Genomic DNA, 14,193 nt, shown 5'->3' with positions numbered 1-14,193 from the left:
AACAGCGCACCCATGACATACCATGCATTGATAACAACGCACCCATGATATACCATGCATTAATAACAGCGCACCCATGACATACCATGCATTGATAACAACGCACCCATGATATACTAAGCATTAATAACAGAGCACCCATGATATACCATGCATTAATAACAGCGCACCCATGACATAGCATGCATTAATAACAGCGCACACATGACATACCATGCATTAATAACAGCGCACCCATGATATACCATGCATTAATAACAGAGCACCCATGATATACCATGCATTAATAACAGCGCATCCATGACATACCATGCATTGATAACAGCGCACCCATACTACACCAATAACAGCGCACCCATGATATACCATGCATTAATAACAGAGCACACATGACATACCATGCATTAATAACAGCGCACCCATGATATACCATGCATTAATAACAGCGCACCCATGATATACCATGCATTAATAACAGCGCACCCATGATATACCATGCATTAATAATAGCGCACCCATGATATACCATACATTAATAACAGCGCACCCATGATATACCATGCATTAATAGCAGCACACCCATAATACACCAATAACAGCGCACCCATGATATACCATGCATTAATAGCTGCGCACGCATGACATACCATGCATTAATAGCAGCGCACCCATAATACACCATAACAGCGCACCCATGATATACCATGCATTAATAATAGCGCACCCATGATATACCATGCATTAATAGCAGCGCACCCATAATACACCAATAACAGCGCACCCATGATATACCATGCATTCATAACAGCGCACCCATGACATACCATGCATTAATAGCAGATCACCCATAATATACCATGCATTAATAACAGAGCACCCATGATATACCATGCATTAATAACAGCGCACCCCTAAATACACCAGTAACAGCGCACCCATGATATACCATGCATTAATAACAGCGCACCCATGATATACCATGCATTAATAACAGAGCACCCATAATATACCATGCATTAATAACAGCGCACCCATAATATACCATGCATTAATAACAGCGCACCCGTGACATACCATGCATTAATAACAGCGCACCCCTAAATACACCAATAACAGCGCACCCATGATATACCATGCATTAATAACAGCGCACCCATGATATACCATGCATGAATAACAGAGCACCCATAATATACCATGCATTAATAACAGCGCACCCATAATATACCATGCATTAATAACAGCGCACCCGTGACATACCATGCATTAATAACAGCGCACCCCTAAATACACCAATAACAGCGCACCCATGATATACCATGCATTAATAACAGCGCACCCATGATATACCATGCATTCATAACAGCGCACCCATGACATGCCATGCATTAATAGCAGATCACCCATAATATACCAAGCATTAATAACAGAGCACCCATGATATACCATGCTTTAATAACAGCGCACCCATGATATACCATGCATTAATAACAGTGCACCCATGACATACCATGCATTAATAACAGCGCACCCATGACATACCATGCATTAATAACAGCGCACCCATGACATACCATGCATTAATAACAGCGCACCCATGACATACCATGCATTAATAGCAGCGCACCCATGATATACCAAGCATTAATAACAGAGCACCCATGATATACCATGCATTAATAACAGCGCACCCATGACATACCATGCATTAATAACAGCGCACCCATGACATACCATGCATTAATAACAGCGCACCCATGACATACCATGCATTAATAACAGCGCACCCATGACATACCATGCATTAATAACAGAGCACCCATGACATACCATGCATTAATAACAGCGCACCCATGACATACCATGCATTAATAGCAGCGCACCCATGATATACCAAGCATTAATAACAGAGCACCCATGATATACCATGCATTAATAACAGCGCACCCATGACATACCATGCATTAATAACAGCGCACCCATGACATACCATGCATTAATAACAGCGCACCCATGATATACCATGCATTAATAACAGAGCACCCATGATATACCATGCATTAATAACAGCGCACCCATAATATACCATGCATTAATAACAGCGCACCCATGATATACCATGCATTAATAACAGAGCACCCATAATATACCATGCATTAATAACAGCGCACCCATAATATACCATGCATTAATAACAGCACACCCATGATATACCATGCATTAATAACAGCGCACCCATGATATACCATGCATTTATAACAGCGCACCCATGATATACCATGCATTTATAACAGCGCACCCATGATATACCATGCATTAATAACAGCGCACCCATGATATACCATGCATTAATAACAGCGCACCCATGACATACCATGCATTAATAACAGCGCACCCATGACATACTATGCATTAATAACAGAGCACCCATGACATACCATGCATTAATAACAGCGCACCCATGACATACCATGCATTAATAGCAGCGCACCCATGATATACCAAGCATTAATAACAGAGCACCCATGATATACCATGCATTAATAACAGCGCACCCATGACATACCATGCATTAATAACAGCGCACCCATGATATACCATGCATTAATAACAGAGCACCCATGATATACCATGCATTTATAACAGCGCACCCATGATATACCATGCATTTATAACAGCGCACCCATGATATACCATGCATTAATAACAGCGCACCCATGATATACCATGCATTAATAACAGAGCACCCATGATATACCATGCATTAATAACAGCGCACCCATGACATACCATGCATTAATAGCAGCGCACCCATGATATACCAAGCATTAATAACAGAGCACCCATGATATACCATGCATTAATAACAGCGCACCCATGACATACCATGCATTAATAACAGCGCACCCATGATATACCATGCATTAATAACAGAGCACCCATGATATACCATGCATTAATAACAGCGCACCCATGACATACCATGCATTGATAACAACGCACCCATGATATACCATGCATTGATAACAGCGCACCCATAATACACCAACAGCGCACCCATGATATACCATGCATTAATAACAGAGCACACATGATATACCATGCATTAATAACAGAGCACACATGACATATCATGCATTAATAACAGCGCACCCATGATATACCATGCATTAATAACAGCGCACACATGATATACCATGCATTAATAACAGCGCACCCATGATATACCATGCATTAATAACAATGCACCCATAATATACCATGCATTAATAACAGCGCACCCATGATATACCATGCATTAATAACAATGCACCCATAATATACCATGCATTAATAACAGCGCACCCATGATATACCATGCATTAATTACAATGCACCCATAATATACCATGCATTAATAACAGCGCACCCATGATATACCATGCATTAATAGCAGCGCACCCATAATACACCAATAACAGCGCACCCATGATATACCATGCATTAATAGCTGCGCACCCATGACATACCATGCATTAATAACAGCGCACCCATAATACACCAATAACAGCGCACCCATGATATACCATGCATTAATAACAGCGCACCCATGACATACCATGTATTAATAGCAGCGCACCCATAATACACCAATAACAGCGCACCCATGATATACCATGCATTAATAACAGCGCACCCATGATATACCATGCATTAATAACAGCGCACCCATGATATACCATGCATTAATAACAGCGCACACATGATATACCATGCATTAATAACAGAGCACACATGACATATCATGCATTAATAACAGCGCACCCATGATATACCATGCATTAATAACAGAGCACCCATGACATACCATGTATTAATAGCAGCGCACCCATAATACACCAATAACAGCGAACCCATGATATACCATGCATTAATAACAGCGCACCCATGATATACCATGCATTACTAACAGCGCACCCATGATATACCATGCATTAATAACAGCGCACCCATGATATACCATGCATTAATAACAGTGCACCCATGATATACCATGTATTAATAGTGGGCAACATGCATAATACCTAAGCGCAACGGAACATGCTGAGCTATATAAGAAACTGTTAATAAATAAATTATAACTGCATAGAGCACTCACAGCCCAGACAGTAGGATAACCTATGGCAAAGGGGTCAGGCAGAAAGACTGCTATCTACTATACATTTCCTGGGTTACTGAACTCATTCCGCGACTCCCACATTCATAGAAGGGGTAGTTACTCTGGTTATGAGTTATTATTATTAATAACATATATATATATATATATATATATATCTCCAGAATATCGCATTGTGCTTTACGTATGGGCCCACTTTGGAGGGTCTCCTGTTCCCAACCGTGACTGCACATGTGTAAAGATTTCTGTGTTTCCATTGTTGCGATGGATTAAAACCTTTTCCATGTTGCTTCAGACATGCCATAATAGGCCCACCTCCTCCAAGGACTCACTGATTGATCCCAAAATAACTGAGATGTGCAGTAGGCGCCTGGGTACAGGTGAGAGATGTGCTTGTGTCACTGGGAGAGACCGGGAGCCAGGCACAGGGGTAGGGACCGGAGCACAGAGCTGAGAGTGACTAATAGGCAGCACAGCAGCTGTGAGGGGGTAGACACACACAAAGCAATGGAGGCGACGGGAAGGGGGAGGACGCATACCGGGCTAAGCACGTCTCGCTATTTATATAAAGAGCTGTGACAAACTGCCCCATCTTATTCCTCCTAATGAATGCGTTTGTCATGCTTTCATTTAAGTAATTATGAAACGCATTTGGAATTAGCAGTGAAGCTCAGACAGTAATACATTAATTTCCATGCTCGATGCTTCCAATTGAAATTCACCAATGGAGGACACTTAATGTTGCTAATTAAGATGCTTCTAACGTCGGATAGAATACTTTATGATTTTTCTGTAGTGCTTTGGCTGAAGCTTCTTGAACACATTCTATGGAGTACAATGTACACCCTCACACTCAGAAATTAAGGACCCGGTGCAAATGAGCACAGTGCTGTTGTCAGGCTGGTGCTTCATCCATTACTGCTCATTATCGTACCCGTTTCCAGGCTGTGTAGGGTCCCTGCTACACTTACCGCATCCGGTACACAGAACGCTACAACAGTGATGTTATAACTGCAAAGGTGCTTATTACGCTTTGATGCAACATTATAACTTAAACATAGTTTGCCAAATCTGCTCTGTACGCATATCCCCAAATGATCTGTATTTCTGTTGTGGCCTCGGGGCCTGATTCAGAGCCGGACGCTATTTGCGCTCGCTCGTTCAGAAAAAGGGGCCGGCTATTTAAATTGAGCGCTCGCTTTTTGCGGTCTGTTGACGCCTCTATGTTTGAGCGAGCGAACTAAACATGCGCTCGCTATTTTGTAAAGACGCCCCCTGGCCGCTCGCATCCTACGTCATCTTCGCTATTTATCAGATTAATCGAGTACATCGAAAGGCGTCTGAACTGCTCGCAGTGCTTGTGGTAGGATTTTCCTACCGCAATCATGCGAACAGTTCAGGCTAAGAGACAACCAAGTGACGTGGCCGAGGACGCTGCTTTGTTAATTATGCACACCCTTAAAACGCCCGTTTTGACCGTTTGGCACGCCTGCGTTCGGATCACCACTCCCCGTTTTCAAGCATCTTCCCCTGTTACCACCCACAAACGCCTCATCCTGTCACTCAAATTAGCAGGCACTCGCTATTTTGCGAGCGCTCGATTTCCGACCGCAATGACTGGGTGGCGCATGCGCATTACGACCCATACGCATGCGCAGATGTGCGAACATCGCTCGGAGCGAACGAGCAGCTGCTTACGCGCGGCTCTGAATCAGGCCCTCTGTTCCACCCAGTGTTACATTCAAAAGGAGCACTTATAGTGGAGACATTTCGTGGTCCAGCTGCTTGTGAGGGGGCCAGGCATGGGGTGCTGCCTTACCCCTATATTAATACAAGGCTCTCTGCATGATATACATGCCACCACGAAGAGGCAGCATGCGCCGAGGAGGGAGTTACTCCAGCTCTCTGATTGGCTTAAACCCTCAGACAAGCTCCCGGGGTAATCTGTATAAAATAAGCCTATTCCACGTGGAGGTACTGATGGGTTTAAATATATTAACGTTTGTTTCAATATGCATTTAAAATTTTTATTTTCCACTCATGAAAGAATAAGGGCCTGATTCAGACCCGCTCGCGAGCGCATAGCGCTAGCAAGTGGGTCAATGGCCGGGCAGTGGGCACACGTGGCGTGCGCACTGCGCATGCGCGAGCCCTGGAGCAAGTGAGAACTTCACTCGCTCAGGGCTCGCAGCAAAACGGGGTGGCTGTCGATGTTGATCGACAGCTCGCCCCATTTTGTAGGCGGGTCGGGGGTGGTGACTGGCCAAACAGAGGCGTTCCCGAAGAAACGCCTGCCGTTTGGGGGTGGCCCTACTGACATCACACGTGATGTCAGTAGTGAACTTCCTGCTCTATTAGAGCAGCAATTCCACTGGGGCTTGTGGTGGACAAGACTCTACCACAAGGGTCTCGTCGCAAGCCCGATAGTCGCGACCATCTCCAGGCCGCCCGCTAAAGCTGTGGGGGGGTCACCCACAGCTTAGCGAGCGGCCTGGAGTCCAGTAAAAAAAAAAACGTCCCGTCCTGATACATAGCGAGCGCCTCTGAATCAGCGCCTAAGTGTGGTATCCAATTAGCCCTGATATTTTTTCGGGGGTGAAAAACATGGATTCTTTACAGATAATTCCCGTTTTACGGCGAAGTTGTGAAAATTGATTAAATGTTTTAATATATTTAACCGCACGAGTGCCTCCATCTCACCTTGCTCTGTATGTAAGATTTTGATTTTATTGGACAAACAAGAGTACATTTGCTTTCCATAATGTTAAGAGAATAAAATGCTAAGATGCCCCTGGCAGTTTAGAGGTCTTTCTACCCTTAAGCTGGGTACACACCTAGCAGATATATCTGCAGATGATGGTTGTTCATACACACTGAACAACCATCATGTTCCATCTGCCAGCGGGTCCTGCTGGCCAGGGGTCGCGCCACAACCCCCTCCCTGCAATTGCCATTGCAAGTCTACGGGTGGTTGGCTGATAGCCCGTAAACACCAGTGACGTGCGGTGGAAGCCTTTCTCATCCCCCTACTCACTGTAACTCTCCCCTCACTACACTAAGCTTCAGTGTCCATTGATTCTCCTACATGCATCACTGTGTCCTCTCTTGCTGCTGCTGACTGAGCTTCAATCTCTAAACACTGCAGTGTACTTCCTGGCCGCATAACACATCCAAGGTGTCCATCAATGCTCAAGACACACCCCCCCCATTCTCAGAGGCATGCCTCTATTAGCTTACTTTCTGTATAGCTTACTTCCCGTGGAGTGGCTCTGCCCCCTGCTCTGCAGTGTCTGACTACAGAATCAAGACTGTTGCTGCCTCATCTCTCGTCTCCCTGCAGTCCCAGGGAGCTCCACAAAGCTGAGTGTTAACTATAGAAATAGTGCATGTCCCTGGTACACACAGCACGATGGACAGATATACGTGCCATTGGCTGTGCAGAACAGCTGACACTACATGTCTTTGAACGATGCTGTACACACTGGCTGACGGGCATACAATATATTAGCTGATCAATTGATCGGCTAATATATCTGCAGTGTGTACCCAGAATTACTGATATTCTTTCCCCACAGGCGCTAATACCTGTTGTCCAACTTCAGGTCAACTCTGGCCTCCCTTTGTCCAAATATAATGAAATGCCTCCAGGTTACATTGGGTTAGGGGCACCTAAAGCTCTATTGCAGGGATATTCAACCCTAATGTGTGGAACTACACATCCCAGCATGCCTTACCACAGCTTTAGCATGCCCTAATAACAAAACTGTGACACAGCATGCTGCATACTTGCCAACTCTCCCTGAATGTCAGGGAGATGCCCTGAAATAGTAGCAATCTCCCTGACTCCCTGAAGAGTCTAGTAATCTCCCTGATTGCACCTTAGCCACATTATCAAGCTATTATATAAGAAAAAACAACAAAAAACAGAGCTATATACATTCAGTTGGAATCATTAGTATAATTTCCCTGCATTGGGTATAAGGCACAATGATCCCTATGGCTACATGTATTTTCTGAAAAGCCTCTGTGTTTTCATCAACACGTAGATCTTACTAACTGCTTTGGGGCTCATTTACATATGGATGTTAAGCAATTTTATGACACGCCTCTCAGATTTAGCAGTACACGCCCATCACATGCATGACACGCCTCTCAGATGTAGCAGTACATGCCCACTTTAATGCACTCTCATAGGTGTTGCTTTCACAATCTCCCTGAAATGCTTTTTCAAAAGTAGGCAAGTATGGCATGCTGGGATTTGTAGTTCTACATCAGTTGAGGGATGCATGATGAATACCCCTGCCCTAATACCATCCTCCCGTACAGCTTCGGAGTTGGTTGTCCCATAGTAAATGTAGCAGGGCACTTCCATATTATTAATCTCTCTTTACAGCCTGTATTGTCTAGCATATCCCTGCTACAACTATAATGGGAGACTGAGCTTTGCAGCACCCTCACTCCCCGATAGTGGCAATATATACAGTCAGGTGCATAAATATTGGGACATTGACAGAATTTTCATATTTTGGCCTCTATTCACCACCATAATGGCTTTGAAATGAAACAAACAAGATTTTGCTTTAACTGCAGACTTTCAGATTTAATTTGAGGGTAATTACATCCAAATCAGGTGAACGGTGTAGGAATTACAACGGTTTCTATATGTGCCTCCCACTTTTTAAGGGGCCAAAAGTAATGGGACAAACTAAACAATCCTAAATCTAACTTTCACTTTTTAATACTTTGTTGCAAATCCTTTGCAGGCAATTACAGCCTGAAGTCTGGAACGCATAGACATCACCAGACGTTGGGTTTCATCCCTGGTGATGCTCTGCCAGGCCTCTACTGCAAATGTCTTCAGTTCCTGCTTGTTCTTGGGGCATTTTCCCTTCAGTTTTGTCTTCAACAAGTGAAATGCATAACATTCCACTTTTTAGCCTTAAAAAACTCTTTGGTTGATTTTGCAGTATGCTTCGGGTCATTGTCCATCTGCACTGTGAAGCGCCGTCCAATGAGTTCTGAAGGATTTGACTGAATATGAGCATATAATATTGCCCGAAACACTTCAGAATTCATTCTGTTGCTTTTGTCAGCAGTGACATCATAAATAAATACAAGGGAACAGGTTCCATTGGCAGCCATACATACCCACGCTATGACACTACCACCACCCTGCTTCATTGATGAGGTGGTTTGTTTTGGATCATGAACTGTTCCTTTCCTTCTCCATACTCTTCTCTTCCCATCACTCTGGTACAAGTTGATCTTTGTCTCATCTGTCCATAGGATGTTGTTCCAGAACTGTAATGGCTTTTTTAGATGTTGTTTGGCAAACTCTAATCTGGTCTTCCTGTTTTTGTGGCTCACCAGTGGTTTACATCTTGTGGTGAACCCTCTATATTCACTCTTGTGAAGTCTTCTCTTGATTGTTGACTTTGACACATATACACCTACCTCCTGGAGAGTGTTCTTGATTTGGCCAACTGTTGTGAAGGGGTTTTTCTTCACCAGGGAAATAATTATTTTGTCATCCACCACAGTGTTTTCCATGGTCTTCCGGGTCTTTTGGTGTTGCTGAGCTCTCCGATGCGTTCTTTCTTTTTAAGAATGTTCCAAGCAGTTGATTTGGCCACACCTAATGTTTTTGCTATCTCTCTGATGGGTTTGTTTTGATTTTTCAGCCTAATGATGGCTTGCTTCACTGATAGTGACAGCTCTTTGGATCTCATATTGAGAGCCGACAGCAACTGATTCCAAATGCAAATGTCACACCTAGAATCAACTCCAGACCTTTTACCTGCTTAATTGATAATGAAATAACGAGGGAATAGCCCACACCTGTCCATGAAATAGCTTTTGAGTTGATAGTCCCATTACTTTTGGCCCCTTAAAAAGTGGGAGGCACATATAGAAACCGTTGTAATTCTTTCCTACACCGTTCACCTGATTTGGATGTAATTACCCACAAATTAAATCTGAAAGTCTGCAGTTAAAGCACATCTTGTTTGTTTCATTTCAAAGCCATTGTGAAAATATGAAAATTCTGTCAATGTCCCAAAATTTAAGCACCTGACTGTATATAAAAAACAGACAGTGAAGTGTTAAAATGTGTTATACTGCGGTGCCCAGAGGCAGCTCCACAGAGGCCATGTTCAGAGACATCGCGCCTGCCATAGGGCTGATGCAAGCGTGGATGGTGCGCTGATGGTGGATTGTTGAGAGCCATCGGCGGTATTGCAGCGTGCACGGGCAGTGAAAGTGGGCATCTAAGGGCATGCACATTCCGATGCACGCTAGTACACAAGGGGACGGATGAAACTAGCATTTGCATATTATCACCACCTCGGCTCTAAATCAGGCCCGGATTCTTTTGATTATATTTTTTTATTGCTGTCACTTTGTTTGATATGGGCCTCCATGCCCTTATGTACCCCTCCCATCTAACACCCCCACCCCATTTCTCTCTTCTGTACCCTCTCATTATTATTATTTTTTTTTAGCTTACTCAATTTAACTACTGAACTAGCACGGACACATGGGACTGGTCTGCGTCCAGCTCTGCTCTTACTGACACGGTCACATGGGACTGGTCTGCGTCCAGCTCTGCTCTTACTGACAGTCACATGGGACTGTTCTGCGTCCAGCTCTGCTCTTACTGACACGGTCACATGGGATTGGTCCGCGTCCAGATCTGCTCTTACCGACACGGTCACATGGGATTGGTCCGCGTCCAGATCTGCTCTTACCGACACGGTCACATGGGATTGGTCCGCCTCCAGCTCTGCTCTTACTGACACAGTCACATGGGATTGGTCTGCGTCCAGCTCTGCTCTTACTGACACGGTCACATGGGAGGGATTGGTCTGCATCCAGCTCTGCACATACTGACACGGTCATATGGGATTGGTCTGCGTCCAGCTCTGCTCTTACTGACACGGTCACATGGGATTGGTCCGCGTCCAGCTCTGCTCTTACTGACACGGCCACATGGGATTGGTCTGCGTCCAGCTCTGCTCTTACTGACACGGTCAAATGGGATTGGTCTGCGTCCAGCTCTGCTCTTACTGACAAGGTCACATGGGATTGGTCTGCGTCCAGCTCTGCTCATACTGACACGGTCACATGGGATTGGTCTGCGTCCAGCTCTGCTCATACTGACACGGTCACATGGGATTGGTCTGCGTCCAGCTTTGCTCATACTGACACGGTCACATGGGATTGGTCTGCGTCCAGCTCTGCTCTTACCAACACGGTCAAATGGGATTGGTCCGCGTCCAGCTCTGCTCTTACTGACAAGGTCACATGGGATTGGTCCGCGTCCAGCTCTGCTCATACTGACCCGGTCATATGGGATTGGTCTGCGCACAGCTCTGCTCTTACTGACACGGTCATATGGGATTGGTCTGCGTCCAGCTCTGCTCTTACTGACACGGTCACATGGCAGGGATTGGTCTTTGTCCAGCTCTGCTCATACTGACATGGTCACATGGGATTGGTCTGCGTCCAGCTCTGCTCATACTTACACGGTCACATGGGATTGGTCTGCGTCCAGCTCTGCTCATACTGACACGGTCACATGGGATTGGTCTGTGTCCAGCTCTGCTCATACTGACACGGTCACATGGGATTGGTCTGTGTCCAGCTCTGCTCATACTGACACGGTCACATGGCAGGGATTGGTCTTTGTCCAGCTCTGCTCTTACCAACACGGTCACATGGGAGGGATTGGTCTGCGTCCAGCTCTGCTCTTACTGACACGGTCACATGGGATTGGTCCGCGTCCAGCTCTGCTCTTACTGACACGGTCAAATGGGATTGGTCCGCGTCCAGCTCTGCTCTTACTGACAAGGTCACATGGGATTGGTCTGCGTCCAGCTCTGCTCATGCTGACACGGTCACATGGGAGGAATTGGTCTGCGTCCAGCTCTGCTCTTACTGACACGGTCACATGGGATTGGTCTGCGTCCAGCTCTGCTCATACTGACACGGTCACATGGGAGGGATTGGTCTGTGTCCAAGCTCTGCTCATACTGACACGGTCACATGGGATTGGTCCGCGTCCAGCTCTACTCTTACTGACACGGTCACATGGGATTGGTCCGCGTCCAGCTCTGCTCTTACTGACACGGTCAAATGGGATTGGTCCGCGTCCAGCTCTGCTCTTACTGACAAGGTCACATGGGATTGGTCTGCGTCCAGCTCTGCTCATGCTGACACGGTCACATGGGAGGAATTGGTCTGCGTCCAGCTCTGCTCTTACTGACACGGTCACATGGGATTGGTCTGCGTCCAGCTCTGCTCATACTGACACGGTCACATGGGAGGGATTGGTCTGTGTCCAAGCTCTGCTCATACTGACACGGTCACATGGGATTGGTCCGCGTCCAGCTCTGCTCTTACTGACACGGTCAAATGGGATTGGTCCGCGTCCAGCTCTGCTCTTACTGACAAGGTCACATGGGATTGGTCTGCGTCCAGCTCTGCTCATGCTGACACGGTCACATGGGAGGAATTGGTCTGCGTCCAGCTCTGCTCTTACTGACACGGTCACATGGGATTGGTCTGCGTCCAGCTCTGCTCATACTGACACGGTCACATGGGAGGGATTGGTCTGTGTCCAAGCTCTGCTCATACTGACACGGTCACATAGGAGGGATTGGTCTGCGTCCAGCTCTGCTCATACTGACACGGTCACATGGGATTGGTCCGCGTCCAGCTCTGCTCTTACTGACGCGGTCACATGGGATTGGTCCGCGTCCAGCTCTGCTCTTACTGACACGGTCAAATGGGATTGGTCCGCGTCCAGCTCTGCTCTTACTGACAAGGTCACATGGGATTGGTCTGCGTCCAGCTCTGCTCATGCTGACACGGTCACATGGGAGGAATTGGTCTGCGTCCAGCTCTGCTCTTACTGACACGGTCACATGGGATTGGTCTGCGTCCAGCTCTGCTCATACTGACACGGTCACATTGGAGGGATTGGTCTGCGTCCAGCTCTTCTCATACTGACACAGTCACATGGGATTGGTCTGCGTCCAGCTCTGCTCTTACTGACACGGTCACATGGGATTGGTCTGCGTCCGGCTCTGCTCTTACTGACACGGTCACATGGGATTGGTCTGCGTCCAGCTCTGCTCTTACTGACACGGTCACATGGGATTGGTCCACGGCCAGCTGGGCTGTTACCGACATGCTCACATGGGTTCAGTCCGCAGCCAGCTGGGCTCTTATTGACACAGTCGCATCTATTGCATGTGTGCCATCTGCCAGCAGTTATCGAAGGATCCGCAGATTTGCAGAATGGTTTTCACCACAGAATACTGTGAAAACGGCACTGTGGGGTGCAAGTGCCAATACCAAAAGTGTAATGATGGGAACCTGCAGCTCCCACCAAGTACTGGGGGGTGATAACTTTCATACATAGTAGCACAAGGGGGTGGGTAGTGCCACAATGGGGCCCTATTGACGGGATGGGGGTTCATGCCACTGGAGATCTATTACTTACCACCAGGGGGGTGGGGGTGAGGTAATTCTACTTGGATTTTTTGCCACAGGGAGAGGTGGTCCACTGCCACAAACAAGATTGGAGTTAATTTTGAAATGGGGGCATATATCTATCTCTCTCTATATATAATATATATATATATATATATATATATATATATATATATATATATATATTTATATAAAATATTTAAAATCAATTTTTAAAATGTTTTTAAATGGGATAAAGCTTATTTGAGGGACTTTTGGTTAAAAAAAAAAAAAAAAAAAAAAAGTCAGTTAATTGGTTAATGGAAGTTTATTTGAAATTCAACTATTCCTTTCTGTGTTTTCCTTACATTTTTGAAAACAATGGAAGTCAGCAAACTCTCTTTTGCTCACATATTTCCATAGACTTATAAAGAATGGTTTCTAGTTCTGGTGAATGCCAAAGTGGAACATTATAACTAGAATATTAATATTATGTTAAGCAGTAAAGATATGTTTGTATAAATGCATTGGTATGCTATGCATTTACACACAACCAGGCCAAT

Source organism: Taudactylus pleione, unplaced genomic scaffold (genome assembly GCF_031769625.1).
Source record: "Taudactylus pleione unplaced genomic scaffold, aTauple2 ptg000147l, whole genome shotgun sequence".
Taxonomy (NCBI): Eukaryota; Metazoa; Chordata; class Amphibia; order Anura; family Myobatrachidae; genus Taudactylus; species Taudactylus pleione.
Note: the sequence above shows the minus strand (reverse complement) of the source record.